The sequence below is a fragment of the Falco punctatus genome (genome assembly GCF_963210335.1).
Source record: "Falco punctatus genome assembly, chromosome: 14".
Taxonomy (NCBI): domain Eukaryota; kingdom Metazoa; phylum Chordata; class Aves; order Falconiformes; family Falconidae; genus Falco; species Falco punctatus.
This window is the reverse complement of record NC_137594.1, coordinates 14,004,190-14,021,741: the sequence shown is the minus strand read 5'-3', so window position 1 is coordinate 14,021,741 and position 17,552 is coordinate 14,004,190. Positions and strand designations below refer to the sequence as shown.

The following is a 17,552-nucleotide window of genomic DNA, read 5'->3' as shown; positions in this document are numbered from 1 at the left end:
TTCTTGGAAATGGCAATTTATTTCTCTTATTTTAATCCACAAGTGAAACATAGCTCTGGAAATAATCACAGTCCTGTTTCCACAAGCAATACACAAATGGGTCAGGAGACGAACAGGGCGTTGTGTTCCCTAATAGTGACATTAAAGTTTGCTTCAGTGGGATCAAAATGAGTGCAGGATTTTAATGAAGTTTGTCAATTAACAAAAAAAAAATATCATTTTCCCTTTCAGAATTGTGGTGTCTAGCATTGAAAATCGGTACAGATATTTATGTCCTGTAGCTGTTGATTTCTAAGCAATTAGAGTAAAACAAAAGTATTCTCAAGTTTTGTGTTTTCTTTGGTTGTGTTTGCTGCTTCTTGGATAATTTTATCCATGGAGACTTCTTTACCCCTCTGTCTTGTCAAGTCAGCTGAGTTAAAATTAAAGCATAAAATGAAATGTTTATTTAATCATGGTGATGTTCTTAAAAACTTGAGAGATTTCTTGTGTCACTAAAAAAGTGCCATCAAAACTTCCTGAACTTCTTAAAATGCATCCTCAACACTGATAATTAATGAAGATATACTAAGTAGTAAAGCAGCATTTAGTCTGTATTTGAATAATTAGAAATTTAGATGAAATTCTCCTAGTGTGTCAAATACGCTTAACTTTATTATTTAAAAAAAAACCAACAAAACCCTCTCATAAAATGATCAGATCTTTTGCACAGGAGTATTTCTACCTGATTTAAATTCTGGGAACACAACAGCTTTAACTATAATACATTTTTGTGAGAGGAAGAAAAAACTATTCAGTGTTCAATTCAAGACTTTTATACAGAAAGCATAAAAGAATGTTAATGGGAGGCAAAACTGAATCCAACAGCAGAATTCATACAGCTTGGTTAATTACACAAATATTAATTCATGCAGGTCCTCTGACCAGATTTCATTGTCCTACTTGACTCTTTGTGGACTTGCATCCCATTGCTATAGCAAAGCAAAGACTGAACAATGCCGACAATGTGACTGTTCCCTGAAAATATAAACTTTGCCAGATAAGGATATACTTGAGCCTAGATTCTGAACTTAGCTCTTAATATATATTAATTCTTCGTACCATATGTGAGAACCACCGACCATGGCAAAGCAAATGAAGTGTTAATTATCCAGAAAGAGCTCAGTTCTGCCCAGTGATGAATAATGCTGCCCAGATTCAGAAATGGACTTATTTATGTGATTAAAGTTAAGCACATGCTTAATCTCATTGATCTCTAACATCAATAATGGTTTATCAATTCAGAGCTGCAATTGGTGCTGCAAACACAAAGGAGAGGTGAGCGGGATCTCTGTCTTGACTTTGCCCACTGAATTTCTTGTGGACTGGGAGGTGCAAACAGCAAAGGGTTACCACTTGGAGACAGATTTCTGGGACTTCTAAATTCTTTGCTGTTGTTGGTCTTCCCATCTTTCATTTCTCAAGTTCTGGGTGAAATTTTTGGTCACTAACATTTTGAAACAAATAGGTTTGGGTAGAAACTGTTTCAACTTAGGGGGTGCAAGTGGGAATAATCAGACTGGCAGCAGTCTCGGTGACAGAGAATATTAAAATAGAAAATCACAAATGAAAGATAAAAAAATCTAGGGCTGAATGTCTGCGATGTGAGACAAATAACAATCAATAGCATGGATTTGTAGCCTGCTGTAACGGGGGAAATAAATAGGAATATAATGGTGCCCTCTAGACCTGGTGCTTCTGCTACTGTGCACATGTCCCTTGCATTCTTGGAAATATAAATGCCATGGCACCAATATCTAATAACATTTGAGTGCAAGTTCATTTGAACTGCTTAGGTGTGGGGCATAAAACTGACATATAGTACTGGAAAGGTAATTTTGTCTTCCTTGGGCTATTTTTTGAGGCCTTTTTTTTTTTTTAAGTTTTTCTTCTGTAGAATACCCTTTATCTGTCCTTAAAATGCACTGGAGAGGCAAAAAAATACCTGGTCTAGGATGCTCATCTTTGATTTTTCTGTTGCAATTATTCTTCCTCGGCTGAGATTTGGTTCTTTCCAAATGTTTTTTTCAGTAGTGCATATTAACACTTATGATCACCTTTTGTAACTTTGTTAGGAAAATCATTATTCCCAAAGCATCTGTGTTGGAGTCCACTAAAAGCACAGACACTTCTAACCATTTTAGATAATGGGCTGAGCAGAAAAAAGCAGTCACTATTCACATAGTAGATTTGATGATTGATAGAACTGCCGTGGTTTCATTGAACAGAAATAAGCTTTAACTTTTTTGTAGTGTAACCTCAAAACATGACCGTTCTTGGTTAGCCTTGAAACTGATGACACAAGAAAGCCTACCCATCTTTAATATTAAAGGAATTAAATAAGCCGGCTTTTGTTCCATGGTCTTCAGTTAGAATAAAAGCAAAACTAGAACCATTATGGTACATTAATACCTATTTTCAAACATGAAGGGGTGGGGTGGAAAACCCCTAGGAGGCTTTTCTAGCATAGAGGTTTACTTTGGGTGGGAGGAAGGGTAAGAAAGCCCTAGGGAAGAAACTACATTGACTTTTGTAATGAGTTGCATTCCAGCTGAATAGATCTCAATATCCTAAAGCTGGTTTCTGGATTGAGGGATAACGCTTGGTTTTGATGACACTGTATTTGAGAATGTGCAGTGCTATGAATACATTTATTTTCCTCTTAATCACCAAGACATCACTAATAAACTCATTCAACTGTTGGTACCATGTTTTGTGAAGGTAGTTTAGAAGGGAAATAACATGGGACGGAACCAATGCCTCAAAGGTGATATGAATGCCTGATTTATGTGGCGATAATGACCAATCCTGGAAAGTACAAACAAAACAAAATTGCCTGGTTCTGAAGTTTTCTCACAAAGGTAAACTGACCTTTGTAACCCAAGACCTTTACAAAGGTTCATAAAACTTTCTGCACTACTTTGAGCCTAGTTATCAGGAGGTACACACGGCTGTAGTTTTTGGTGAGGAAATCGTACTTAAATTTCATTTGAATGGGAGAGCTCAAGCAAGGCAAGTAGCATGTGAACTTTGGAGGGTATTTTTATTTATCGGGGTAGAAGAAAGACCAGGCAGATACTGTGAGGGAAGTTACAGTGCTACTGGTTTTCCTTCTTCTGCTTGCTAGCTACTGAGTGATAGGCTAAGGAGTGCAGCATCATCTATTTCTTTTGCGTTCTTGGTTACCATAGAGCATATGCAACATACAGCAAAATACAAACATTTCCTGCTTTGTTTTCTTGGCAGTTTTCTGAATTCAGTATTCTGGAATTAAAATGAAATAGTGTGAATCAATGTAGAGCACACAGAACACCTCGTTTCTTGATCCTCTGATGAGCATTTTTAGAAAAAAAACTGCTGAAATATGCATCATAATCAATCTGATGAACAACCAATGGAGAAGGCTTTTAAATATTTAAGAAGTTCTATGTTGTAGAGAATAGCACATTTTTAAAAATGAGACTGCAAGTTCCTATAGACCAGCAGAGAAGTCCTCCACAGAAGGTTTTTGTGCCTGAAGGCTTAAAATACCTAATGCGGTCTTGTCTAAGCTGGGGTCTGATGTGACCTCTGAAGTACATCACTGACCTTATATTGGCTCCCAGGGAGTGACCATCACTTCCCTCCTTCCCTTCCCTAACGGGACTTGCTCCCGGTTGCCCTTGCAGCCCCCGTGCATCTGCCTCAATTTCCCATTTTTCTTGTGGCAGATCTTTCCCTAATTGTTGCTTAGAATTTCACCCCAGTGATGATCAACACCTTCCTCTGTGTCACCCCATGTGCGGACAGCAGCCTCGTGACTGGTACCCACCCGCAGCACGCCCGGGTCCCCAAGGATGCCAGGTTGGGCGTTGCTCCACTCTGCGCGCTCCTGTAAACTCCCCAGCATTGTGGGGTAATCCAATTTTTAAACAGAAGGCATAATTAATATTAAAACACTTTGAGCAACGGTGTAGCTTTGTAAATAATAATTTTTCATTATAGGAAGCAGTTTTTGTAAGGCGAAGGCTTGAATAAGGTAATATTTTTGGGTGATGCTTCAGTGAAGAGATTTTCTGGAAATCTGTGATTTACCTGTTACTAATATTAGGCTATTTAACAAGTAGGGAGCAGTACGTAAGAACAATAATAGGAATCTTAGTTAGAATGGTTTTGATGAAAGTACGCTTTAATTCACTAATTATGACAGCTAAAAGGCATTTTTACAATCAGTGTTAAAATCACTATATCTGTATTTTTACCTCACTCTTCCAGCTGCAGAACTCTCTCTAACATGTTTTTAGTCATGTTATGCAAATGCCTGTTTAAATTACTAGCAGTATTTGTTTTCTATTTCTGCCCTGTAAAACATAATTTTAATACAAGTTATTTGTGAAATGCACATTGTAAAAGGAAATAAGGTTTCAGATGGCATTTCTATGATAATTTTACTGCAAATGTTGACCATGTTTTTGTATTTGTCTGTAAAAGGTAATGCAGGCTGTACGTAAGGCATATTTCAAAGATCTAATATTGTATGTGACTAAATTAGTGAAGTAGCACTGGCTTCCCTTTGAACAGTTAGTCTAGCACTAATCATACGGAGTAAAATAGATCACTGCCTCGCATACATTTTGCGGGAGGCAGGGGCTGAGCTGAGCCCTGCTGCAAAGACCAAGCGCCCTTTCCCGGCTCTGCCTCCCGCCGTGCGTGTCTGGCACGGGGGCTCGGGGTGCCCCTGTCTGCCATGGAGCCGGGGCGCTCGCCCCTGCGCTGAGCAGGAGCTAAAGGCTGGGCAGCCGAGCTGGTGGAAACACACACGGCTGGCACCGTGGCGCGGGCGTAATGTATGTAAATAGGGGGTAGCAAATGCATGAGCAAGTAAGTCAAGGTGAAGGGTGCGCGGAATACCTAAAACCTGGCTGTGGTGCTCTACCAGCCTGGGGAGAGGGGGGAGAACTTGGGGAGCCTGGCACAGGCTGCAGGGTTTAGCCCTGGGAAAGCGCTTGGTAAATTCCCAGCCAGATCCGCACACTGCCTCGTTAAATGCAAAACTGCAATTAAAATCATACTTTCTACTTTAGATTGATTTGTTTAATAAAAAAAGGTTAGTTGCATTTAAAAAATGTATGGGCGAGTTTGCTGCATGTGGGGAGAGTAACAGATATTGCTGGCAAGAGATTGTTCTTAATAAAACATCTCCATTTCAATGGCATGCTGTATTTTTACTTGGCTTGATCCTCAGCCTCGGAATCCAAATGGAATTTTTTTTGAAACAAGAAGAGGTTTCTAGAGGTGGTATCCTGTTGTTTGTGTCTCTGTCACACTTTTCAATCAAATGATTCGTACTAGACTGAAGTTTGACAAACCCACTGTAGTGTCACAAAGAAAAAGCTTCCCCATAAAATCAAAAACATATAGCAGATGCATGTTTTATTGAACATTACTAAAAATAGCGCTTTAAACCCTGACTCTGTCTGTAATGCTCTTTAAGTATCTTTTGAACACTGCCTTCATTATTAAGTCTCTGAGCTTCGAAAATAATTTTCTGATTCTTTCTCTTCCACAGATCTCATTTTTCAAAACAGTTGTTTGTTTCCTATTTTGCATGCGTATATGCTGAGTGAGTTGTCAGTTAGCTGATGACTATTCAGTCGTGCTGGATAAGATCCGAAGACTATGTCCGTAAGCAAATTCCAGACCCAGTATCATGAATATATTTTGAGATTCTTTAAGGATCTCAACAGAAATGAAGATGACGTATTTTGCTTTTTGGTGACTCAACAGTCAAAGTCAGGATGAAGGGTGGCGAGTGCCTCCTTACCTGTTGTCATCCTCATGCTGACCAGTGCGATGCAAACTGCACGCACCTTCTAACTGCTCCTTGCGTCTTGCCCACTAGCAAGGGAAGGGGAAAAGCAGGACGCAGTAGGACTGCTGGGTTTACAAAAGCAGGGGAGTCAAGAGATGCTAAGCAAGTGAGGACCAGGAAGTGATATAAAGCAGTTAGCAGAAAACACAGTCAAGGTTTTGTTGGGCAAAATAGACAATTGAATAAATACTTCTCAAGGAGAAAATACCTTACTGGTCTTGTGTGACGTTATAAACAGCAGTTTCTGAAATGTGACATGCAAAGCTACAGTTTTATGATGTTGTGGCTTGAAATATGGCTAAAAAAGGCAGATAATTGGCTTTAAAGGATCCGGTTCAAATACCGCATTTCTTCCCTTTCTGAAACCTTCCTGTTACTGAAAGACAACACCAAGCATGCAGGATTCTTTTCTTTTTGTTAAATCCAGTTTAATATCACCAGTGACAGAAGTCTCGTTTCTCTTGTTGAATTCTCCACCAGCCTGATGGGTGAGAGCTTTCAGCACCCATTTCTGGCATTTGCTTTCAGACGTGCCATTTGTTTTGTTTTGCTTATTTTACTTTTAGGCTTGCAATATGAATAAACACTGGTACTACTTAAAAAAGGCAGCTACCTACCTATGCATGCCAACGTCAAGGGGCTGTATATAAAAATTGCTTTTTTTTGGTAGTCTGCAAGGAAGAAAAAAACCCTTCTTTTTTGAGACAAAGAAAGGGTTAAATGGAAAACAGTTGTGTTGTAGAAAGGTGCCTATACCAGGAGTTGTGAAGCTTTGTGAGCATGGGCAGGGCAAGAGCATTTCTGACTTAGCTTGAAGTGTTTGCAGCCATTTAGCCTGGGAGGGCCTTTGGGTGTGCTGCTTCTGCTCCCCTTGCAACCTGGGACAAGTCTTATGGCTCTGATAATTAATTTATCTCCATCTGAGACAGTGCCTTCTAGCTTCCATAGTTTCACAACAAAGTGTCCTTGGACAATGTGAAGGTACTTATCCTCATTCAGGGCTGTATATGTGCTATATCAAAAATCTTAACTGCTATATTAGATATGCAAATGAAAAAACCACATGTCTAGCAAGACACATTAGCTGGAAAATATCTTATTTTGGAGCTAGAGGGCTGAAAATAAATGACACACATCCTTTAAAGAAGCTGACAAAAAACTGAGTCTTGAAGTGAGTTTTGAGCAACTCCATCCTTGCAAGTCATTTTGATTAGAAACGTGTAAACATATGAGTCTGCCCTAGAAGTGCACGAAGCACCATAGTGCCACTGCCCTGTGCAGCACAGGGGGAAATGCACCTGCATTGGGATTTGTCCTTTTTCTCAGCATCTCACGGGCTGGTCTGTTTGAATGGAGCCCAAAGTCCTCAACTCTCCTAAGAGCAGGTGATATATTAAGACAAGAGTGTATTACGCAGTAAGACATTAACAATGAATCTGAAAAGGTATTGTGAATGTTAAAATCACCCTGACTAAAATATACTGAGGTTAAAATACAGGGTAACTTTACAAATCACTATTAATTTCTTTGGCTTTCATTGCAATAACATTGATTTAATTCATTAGATTCCTTTCTAAATCTATATTTCAGTTTTAGAGTTGTCAGTTTCTGTTAATGACAATTTTGCCCATCTGTTCTAACATGAAAATGAGGCTTCATGCAGTAGACATGATAGATCTCTAATAGTTGAAGAAGTAAGAATCTTAAAGGTATTTCATCTGGATTAGACCCACTCTGATGCAGTTCACCCTTGAAATTAAGTACCTAGTACTAAAAAGTTTTAACTGTATAATCAAAAAACAAAAGTGTCATATCTTGTCATTTAGGCCACTGTCTATTTCATAATTTACAGAAAAAAATTTCAAAACATTCCCACTCATTCTCTTTCTAATGACAGAGCCATAATTTTGGGTGTCAGCATATCAGAATTCCACTGGATGTGATTAGAATAAGAATTAGTTTCTTTAATTTGGCCATTCAAATGGTAGTATAACTACAGTAAGTCATTTTGCTAAGCCAGTCTTTGCTGCCAAGCTAGGTTACAACTTCTGTTTCAATCCAGGTTTAAAACTCCCGTTCCTCACGCAGGTCAATCTTCTGAAGGGGTAATTTTTCAAAGCAGTGTGGGAGTCTTAAGCACACAAATCCAGTTAGCAAATAACAAGATTATGTTCTGTGCACTGCTTTAAAAATTTACCCCTAATATCCTAGAGATAGGAGCACAGTTATTGCACATACGGCATGCGAGGTATAATTTAAATTGTTTTTAGTAAGCAATTCCTTGCATTTGTGTAATGCAATGTTATTCTGGGGAAAAAATGCCCTGCTAATTATTCAGTCTAGAAAAATAAACACATCCATTAAAGGCTAGACTACATATTAATGCATGACCTTTGTAACCATAGTGTTTTATTTGAAAATCTTCTAGAAAATTTTGTATCCATTAAATATATATGGAATTGCATTTTGTCTTTCTCACTGAAAGTTACCAAACGTACCCTGACTCAAACTCAGCACGTTTAGTGTTGCCTTGTAACAAAGGAGACGGTTCCTACGGTGTGCTTCATTGCTGCTTTTTTGTCTTAGACTTCTCTTGAAATTCAGAATATAGCTAGGAAAATCAGACTCCAGAAGCTCCTACAGGACCAGATTTTTAATTTCTAAATACAAACTACTGAAAATTTAGCTTTTCAAGTGTAATACTTCTAACAAATTAAAAATCAACAAAAATATTATGCTTTTGTGTTACCTGTTCAAGTGTATAGAATGTACAAAAACTTTAATCAAATACTCAGGTTTGCTCAGTTTTAAATTGTGTTAGTTTAATAGTTTCTATTCTGCTGTTTATATTAATGACATATTCCCATCTAAATATATTGCAGCGCTGAAAAGCCATCAAAACATTTCTAAGGTTGAATGAGTGCAGTTGCATTCATGATTTTTTAATAAAATGATCTCTTTCTATTGAACTGCCTCTTTTTTTTAGCAGAGATTGAGATTGTATAATATATATATACATAGTTATAGGAGCATTATAAATACAAACTGCAGCTTCATTTACTGTCTGAATGTTTGATTTCAGTTCATAGCTACACAGTAGGCTGAGAAATGTGAGTTACTGTACATAAAATATGAAAGCAAAAGAAAAAAGGATAAAAAATGAGAGATGCAATTGATTATTTTTTGCATATTGATTAAAAAGTCTTATTACTTGAAGAAGCAACTAATAATTTGCTAATAGTGATTTTTCCAAGAACTAGTGTTTCTAAAAATGATTTTCATCTATTCTCCTTTTCCTTTTTCACAGTCCATTTTATATTCTCTACTTTTTAATTCTGGCCTCTTTTGCAGGCATTTGATACTTGTAGTATACGTATAAAAGCAGTTTGATATTGGCTAAATTTGGGCATAGTCCGTGTTATGAATACGAACATCTGCAATGGAATTAAAAGCAGCATTCACCAAAATCCAAGTGTGAAGTATCCCGGTTAAGCATACGATTCTGAATGCATAATTTAGTTGCCATATTTTGTTTCTTTCCTGTGTGGTATGTTTATGAAATTCTCAGATTTATTAGGTATTTAGAATTTTCCTTTAATTTCTCACTGCTTTTTCCCCTCTGTGCTTTCTGTGCCTGTAGTTAATCTGTGCATGGACTGGCCTAATGTCATTTTATTTTGTTTCTATTCGTGTTGGATGACTAGCCAGCCTATCAGGGATTTGAAATATTCAAACCAGCTGAAATTCAAGAACCTGCTATAGTTGTTTGAGTTTAAAATGCTTTTTCCTGTTAGTAAGTTGAGCCGTTCGAATACTGAGGCACCAAACAGTCCTAAATAAGACTTATCTTTAGAACCTAATGGCTGTGAATCTCCCCAGACACAGACACACATATGTTCTCTCTCATTCCCACTCCTTTTTCTTATTTTTATGTTAATTGCTGTGGGAAGATTTGGAAATTCTCTGGTTAATTCTCTGATTGCATCTATTTCAGCTGGTAGTTGTTTAGGGGAAGCAAACATGAGAAAATGGATTGGATGAGATTCCGCTCCTGAGTTGGTGACAGTCCAAAATCTGTGCATAACCTAGCTCCACAAACCCAAACCCGAATATTCTGATGACGACGGAGCTGCGAAGCATAAGGTGAGCACGTGCTGTGGAAAGCAAGGGTTGACGCAACCATGTGCCTGTGTCCCTGACCATCTTCCCTAGAAGTTTTTAAGTCAAGAAGCTGATTCCAAGGAAATTCAGCAGGGGAGGGCTGGGGCAAAAATACCATAGTTGGTGTCCTCAAGACAGTAAGTCACTGGGTAGAGAAGAGAGAACCTGGAAGTGCTGTTGCTGCTAGAGCTTGCTGCCGACCACGCAATGCCAAACTGGAGGCAACTGGAGTCCTGTCTTGGCAACAGCTGGGTTTTTAAAACATCTTTTCTCAGAATGTGTGAATTCCTACCATGCACATGGAGTGACCCTTTCCTTCATTTGATAAACTAGTATTCTTCCCATTTCCCAGCTACAGCGATCTGCTGCTGCTGTTCCAAGCAGAAGGTGGCTTGTATCCCCCAGACCCCTGGCCCAGCAAAGTGCCTGTGCTGTCCGGTGGCTGGAGGGAACCGTCCAGCGAGCGTAGATGCAGCTAAAGCTCTCTCTCGGTGTGATGTCAGTCATTTGGATTGTGATGAATTCATTTAGAAAATAAGCTGTTGAGAAAAGTCTTTCAGTCTGGGAACCAGGAAGGATCTGGTGTTTACTCAGACTGAGGGCCTGAGTATGAATATAAATTTTTAAATGAGTGCAGTATATTGCATGACTAGTTCATCAACTAGTTCATCAAGTGGTATCGCTAGGTTGCCTTAGTGTTACATTTGAAACCATTATACTCACAGAAAAACTGTTCTCACAAAACAGGTAATTTAAGATAATCATGCATACAATTTAAAGATAAAATAAAGTTTATATTTGGTTTCATAGCAAATTTAGTGATCTGTTTAGAAGCATACTGAACTGAGAAAGATGAAATATGGTGGGAATTATTTTATTTCGTCACAGAATTGGCTTTTTCATCACACCTGGCTTTGCCCTATTGCAAGTGAAGAGTATCCAGGTTGTCTAACTTGCAGGCATCTGACTTGCTTCCCTCCCGAGAGTAGAGCCACCACCTAAAGGCAGGTGGTCTTCCTACATCAGCTATTTAAGCAGGCAAAACTCAGATGCTTCACCTGGCCTTCTGCAGGGTGAGCTTCCTCCTGCATACAGGCACAGAGGGAAGAATGGGGTTTATCAGGTAAAATAAATGGAAATAAGTAGCAAAATTCCCATAGGTCACTGACTGTCTGCTGTTTCACTCTTAATATTAAGAACGTATCCAGAATGTAGTAAGAACTGAGTAATAGTTGCTAATACTCATCAGGCTTAAAGTTCTCTTTGTGATGCTACAGTGGGTTTGTCAAACTTCAAGTTGGGGAAAGCTTTCAAAGGGGTAGCCCCAAGTCAGTACAGTGCCAACAGCATTGTGGCGTGGATTGAGTATGGTATTCTGCTCTGTGCTCCTAATAGTGCTGGTAAGCAGACTGTTCTAATCAGATACAAATGCTAATATATATGAAATCTTTACCCATCTAAAAATAATAAAATATTTTGCTCCAATTAATTCTGATTGTTCTAGTAGAGCATACAATCAGCAATGCAAATAGATATTTTTACAGTTGAAATCAATAACTTATTTTCTTTTGTAATACAAAAAAATAGAGGAAAGAGGGTATTATTAATTGCTTATAAAACTAAATCTTTGTGTGGGAAGCCTGCAGGTATTAATCTCATTATCAAGACTTTCCTTCAAAGTCTGTGTGACCATTATTGTTCATGATTTGACCACTCGAGAAATCTTGCCATAGACTCCTATTTTGAAAGTATTTATTGGAAGCTGAACGAAATTAGTTCTTTATGAGCTAAGTAATTGTAAAGTTACATTATCCTGTGGAGAGAGATAACTGATAAAATCTGACAATTTCAATTTTAAAACGGCTGTGCCTTGCTACACTGAAGTCATGATAACCCTCATATTTATAAATCTATAGCTTACTGGCTACGCATACATAGTCATGAAGTATCAGTTACGCTTACTGATAAAATTACTTTAAATATTGATTATAAAATAACCTGTGTTAACAAAAAGTATATTCCTTGCTCATGCATATGGTATTGTTTGCTTCATTTGAATTCCTGTATCTCTAATTCCTTTCTCATTTTTGTTTTATTCTCTTGAACAACCATTGTTCAACTTGGTCTGATTAGGAAGTGGGAGCAGCTTTGCTAATTCAGCTTTAATGACAGCCCTGCACCCAGCAGAATTCTTGGCTGCTGCTGACGAACAAGGGCACTTTAGTAAGACTCGGTGTGTCTAGCCTATACGTCTTACAAAAAATTTGCAGTCTCTTCTCTAAACTGATGAGAAGAAATGGATGACAGCATTGAATATAGATAGTCCAAGCTACGAGCAGCTAATGCTGCTCACTAGTCTCCTCCACACAGGTCTACTGGTCATGTCCTCCCCTTGGAGGGCTTGCATGTAGGAAGGACTTCTTGTGGTCATAGTTTCCTATGGTCTTCAAGTGACTATGGTGTCATCTTTGTCACTGGCCATGTGGCTTTGTCCTGGACATGTGCCCACAGCACCCAAGGGAGACAGACATCTCTGTGGTGCCCCCACCACCTCTTCGAAGAGGTGCAATTCCCTTGCAGCCCCCCTTCCCTTTCCTGCAGAAACGAATGAGGGGCATTTAGTATCCTAGAAAGGGGCTGGTGGGTCTCCAGCAGTGAGGCTTGACCCACACTGGGACAGTTATTGAGCTGCTTTACCCTCACACATGGTTCTAGATCTGCAGTGCTGACCCTGTGCCTATGTGGTTGCCTTTGAAGTCATGCATGCGGCTGTCAAAAAAGGCTTGAATTTCATCTCCAAAATGATGAGCTGGTTTCTACTTTATTCACAATCAAATTATGTTCAAAACTATGATTCTTACAGAATTTTCTTCAGTGTTCTTTTCAGCGAGGGAAAATCAACAGATCTAGAGTATAATTGTCATAAGTTCTCATCATAATGGAGGTATCTAATTTCCAGAATGTGTTCTGTGGTAAAGAATGCTGCTTTAAACAGAAAAAACCAACCACTGTGTCCTCAGGGCAACTATGGCACCATGCAAAGCAATTATCTGTGTTCTGAACTTATGTATTTCTTTAAAATCCATCCATTTCCAAAAGTTTGCCATATATCACAGCAGACTGTCCAAAGTGACATAAACCATCCAGCAGATCAGAAGCAGCAATTCCCTTAAAATATTGTGTGTCTGTTTCCCTGCATATATGCGCAGGACAGCTGGGCCTGTGTTGTTTTTTTTATCGAAAAAACATAGCATCCCAAAGCCATAACTCCTCGTTATGCATGCGGATTCGCTCACGTAATTTTTTGAGGCTGCGGATGTTGACGTGTGTTCCCACAGCACGTTGGCGTGATGGGCTCCTGCTGCCTCCACTGCAGCCGCAGGGAGACGTTGCCTGGTGGGGTCAGTCCTGGCTACCTGTTCCCTGGGACCGGTAAGAAACTTCCCAGGTTCACTGTCACTTCCAAAAATATAATAAAATAAATACAGAAATCTCCTCAGTTTATAGACTCTTTTCCCAATTAGCTATGCTGGGGTGTGGTTAACACAAACTAATCATACTCTGGAGTGTTAAAATGTACATGGTGCAGCAGAGTGCCTCGCGTCTCCTGGGGTGTGATTATTTAATGATAATGATGCCCCCTGCAGAGGCACCTTATTGCTCTTTTGCAAAAACAATCTTTATTGAGGGGAATTAATTGCATTGTTGTTGATAGGAAGAAATAAGTTAATATTTTGAAATGATCTTTCTGGTTTGCACAGCTTAAAGGGATGTTCGCACAATTATGTCGAATAAATGACCTCCTTTGAAAGTTTCTCCATATATTTAGGTCTGGATTCCAAAACCACTCTGGATATACGTTTTTCTCTGAAGATTTGATTTCACTGGGAGTCTGAAAATGCTGAGAAGAGTTAATCTCTCTGTTCCATGTTCTCTTGTATTGCTGCCTAAAAATTGATCTCTTCAGGGTCACTGACTGTTTTCTAGTTAGAGGCAAATTTGCAGTTATACCGGATTCCCACAGCATATTTACTCTATGCAAAGTATCTGAGAGCAACTTTTATGGTAGGGTTTTTAATTAGCGCGATGTATAAAAGCAGCAAAGTTAATAAGGATGAAATTTGCTGGTGTGCTGACTTCTATGGAAGGCAATTGCCTTAGAGTCATGGTCATAGCCTAGTCTTAAATATCCATTCGTATTATTGCACTGACGCTACATAGATTTTGGAAGACGCAGCTCACAGTTCCCAACTGAAAAAGATACAAGCAGCAACATATACTTTACGTGCCTCTATCTACCCGCTAATTTATCTCCAGAATAATCGCTAATTTACTTATCTCAGTGCTAATGTTTGCTACAGTAGTTTGGGTTTTGTTTCTCACTTTATGGGAGTCTTTGCATCATTTTTATAACCTGCTTGCTTTTTTATACTAATGGTTCAGTACATCAGCATTACAGTAATAATCTAGGTATATATTCATTGTAAAATGATGATTTACTGCAGCAGGATGGATGTATTTACCGTGTATGCAATGTTGCAACAAATGAAAATATCAGAAATATGTGGCCCTGTGTCAGCGTATGTGTAGGCATACCTGAATGTGTAAACATGAATAAAGCAAAGCAACTTGGTAAAGTCACCTGCAGTGGTATTCGCTCTGCGTGAGGGACTGCGGAGAAGGATGCAGAAACCCACCGTGGGGCTGTAGCAGGTGAGCAGGAGCTCATAGGCTCCGTCTCTATCTCTGCAGCTAGTCCTGGCCGAGCCGATCCCTCGCTTCTGCTCCTGTTGACCCCAGCATGATCCACTTGTTTGGGTAACCAGGGAGGTCTTATTGCTTTCTGGGGCTTTGGTGTGCTGCTCCTCCTTGCCGGAGTCATGTGATCTCTGCTGCTGCTCTGGATGAGTGTCCCATACCTGTGTTTCTGAAAGGACAAACAGTACGCTCTGAAATACTGTTTTGTAAGGAGCAATCATCATCTTGCCTTTGAGACAATGTGGTTCATAGGATTGTAGGATAATTCACATTGGAAGGCAAATCTCTTCCCACGTGTGTGTATATATGTGTGTGCATGCGTGCGTGTGTGTGTTTTCCCCCTCAGTTCTCTTAAAGAACTGCTCTAGCAACTTTGGGAAATTTCCATTTCATTGGTCTCTTCCACAGAACTGCCAGGTGCAAATATTCCATCATTTGTATGCCCAAAGCCCAGACCTACCTGGGCTGCTTTTGATAAATTACTCTAAAATCAAGTCTGTTGATATTTTTATTAAAAAAAGAAAAATCCAGGTGAGCTGCTCATCAAAATACTGATCTGTTTATACCCAGTCTAGTGGGCTTTGTGGTTGAAGCTGGCTGTCTGTTAGTGGTACTAAGGTAGTAGGTTTTTTTTATGGTGAAACAATTTCATCTAACATTAAAGGTGCTGATTGAGAGGCCCAACAAAGTCCTCTCTCAGTGCGCAGCAGCTTCCTCTTGGATGGACTGGGACAAAGACATCTGGTCTCCCCTGTTGTTATTGCTCTTGAATTTGGTCATGATATTATTTGTTTATATGCTTAGACCACATAATAACTTAAATAATATTCAGTGATCATGACAATTAGGTGCCCAGCTTCTACTGTGGATACCTATGTATTCCTCAAAGTCACACCTTCCGTTTACATCACCAGTTATTTTTTTGGATAAATAGCCCTAGAAAAGGCATGTACCATGATTTCACTCTGAGACCCGTGATACTTGCATGGAGGTAGTTTTCACATAGAAAATAACGTTTCCTGAATGACCACCCAAGTTATTTAGTTTCTGTTTTCTAATTGCCCTTTAGGTTTCTCTAAGCCAGAGCTATCAGTGGTCAGTGCAGCTTGGGACTGGAGAATGATGGTACACAGGTATCAACTGCTTTCTGTTGTTACAGTCACAGGGACAGGGGAGAACTGTGTGTCCAGGACAAGAAAAAGTTTATGGGGAGAAGTGATTAGTTCCCAAAACAATCTGGTGTCTGGCAAAGAAATATCTGTAATGACAGAAGCCAGCATCATGAGAGAGGGGACACTGGAGGAAGAAACCTTGATATTCGTGGTTATATGAACACTGTGCAGCCTCACTTCAATAACTTTTCAGGCCACATTGGTACCTGAATAATGTCCATTTGAAGAAAGGTTTGGCTGGTGATTGCATTCAGACTTTTCAGGGTTTTTTTTCCTCTTAATTTTGTTCGTATAGAAATAGTTTCCACGTAGGCAGTCCTAGATGTAGTTAAGTAGGATTGACCCACCAATATACAAGCAGCCTGCCTTTCACCTGTATGGAGCCAAGATTCTGGATCAGCTTCTACGCTAATTATGAAATATTAGATCTGGATAAACTAATTTATGTTGTATAAAGACTGGTTGCTTCCTCTTTGGAGAGCAAATGGATATTTTGATTTTTTCCATCTTTTCAGCTGGAAAAACAGCTGAACCTGGAGCGGCTTGAATGCAGATTTCTTACTCGCATGGAAAAAGGATGGACAATTACATCATACATTTAAATTACTTCAGCCCCTAAAAAAAGATAAGCATATTTGGTCTGTCTCCTGTTAGCTGGATCAGTAATAATACTGTTTTAAAATTTTTTGTTTCTCCCTTTTTTTCCAGACCTGTATGACAAGGTCAGTCATTGTCTAGAGCCTTGTTTTATTAGCTTCGATAGATAGAGTTAAAAATTTGAAACTTTCAGGGATACTAGGGGTGTTAATAGAAAGTGAAGAAAAGAATGTGCCAGAGAGCAATAGAAGCTGGGAAAAAACAGTACAGATGCTGGAAGACGTACTTCATAAATGAAGCTGAGAGAAAAGTCATCCCACAGTCTTGCAAGAAGGCAAGGGAAGGCAGGAAGGAATTGGGAGAGGAAGCTGGCCCCTCCAGCATCCCTGACCTACCTGGTTTGGGAGATGACAGTGCTACGTGTGTGAGCAGAAAACATGAAAGAGAATAATCTAATACAACGAATCAACTCAGTCCTTGAAAGCCAAAGCAAGCAGCATGCAGACTGAAGATGAAGAGTTGGCTTTGCATCCATCCAGGTTATCTCTCGGGTGCTGCTGCCCAGTACCAGGTAGGTCTGTGGGAAGAAACAGTACACCTGCGTCCCGACTGCCCGAGTACTCGGACCACAGCCCTGCCGATCCATTTCAGTAACAAACTGCTGCTTTGAGCAGTCTCGTGAAAGACGGTGCTTACAGGAACTATCCACAAGTAGTCTCTTGGGAAATGTCTGTTTGATACAATTTATGTCACTGAATGAATGAGAAGTTGCTGATGATGTTGCTGTGGGTTGCACAGTATTTGGTAAAGTTGTGGTTTGTTTTTTTCTGGTTTTTGTTTGGTTTGGGTTTTGTAAGCTGTAGAAATCAGTGAGAGAAAAGCTTTTTTAAAAAGTTAGATCAAGTATTAAGAAAAAAATAAATGAATTGATTAAAGGAACCTCTCTTTAGAAGATGCCTTCATTGGGAAATGTG

The 17,552-nt window shown here is 39.3% G+C and overlaps 1 long non-coding RNA gene across 2 annotated transcripts in view; it reads right to left on the bottom strand.

Annotated features, from left to right (window-relative positions):
* Positions 1 to 672: 672 nt before the first annotated feature.
* LOC308073098 overlaps positions 673 to 17,552 on the bottom strand; it is a 48,920-nt gene continuing 32,040 nt past the window's right edge. For both annotated transcript variants that reach the window (XR_013931905.1, XR_013931906.1), the window contains exon 2: positions 673 to 17,552. This exon is cut by the window's right edge. This is a non-coding gene — a long non-coding RNA (uncharacterized lncRNA).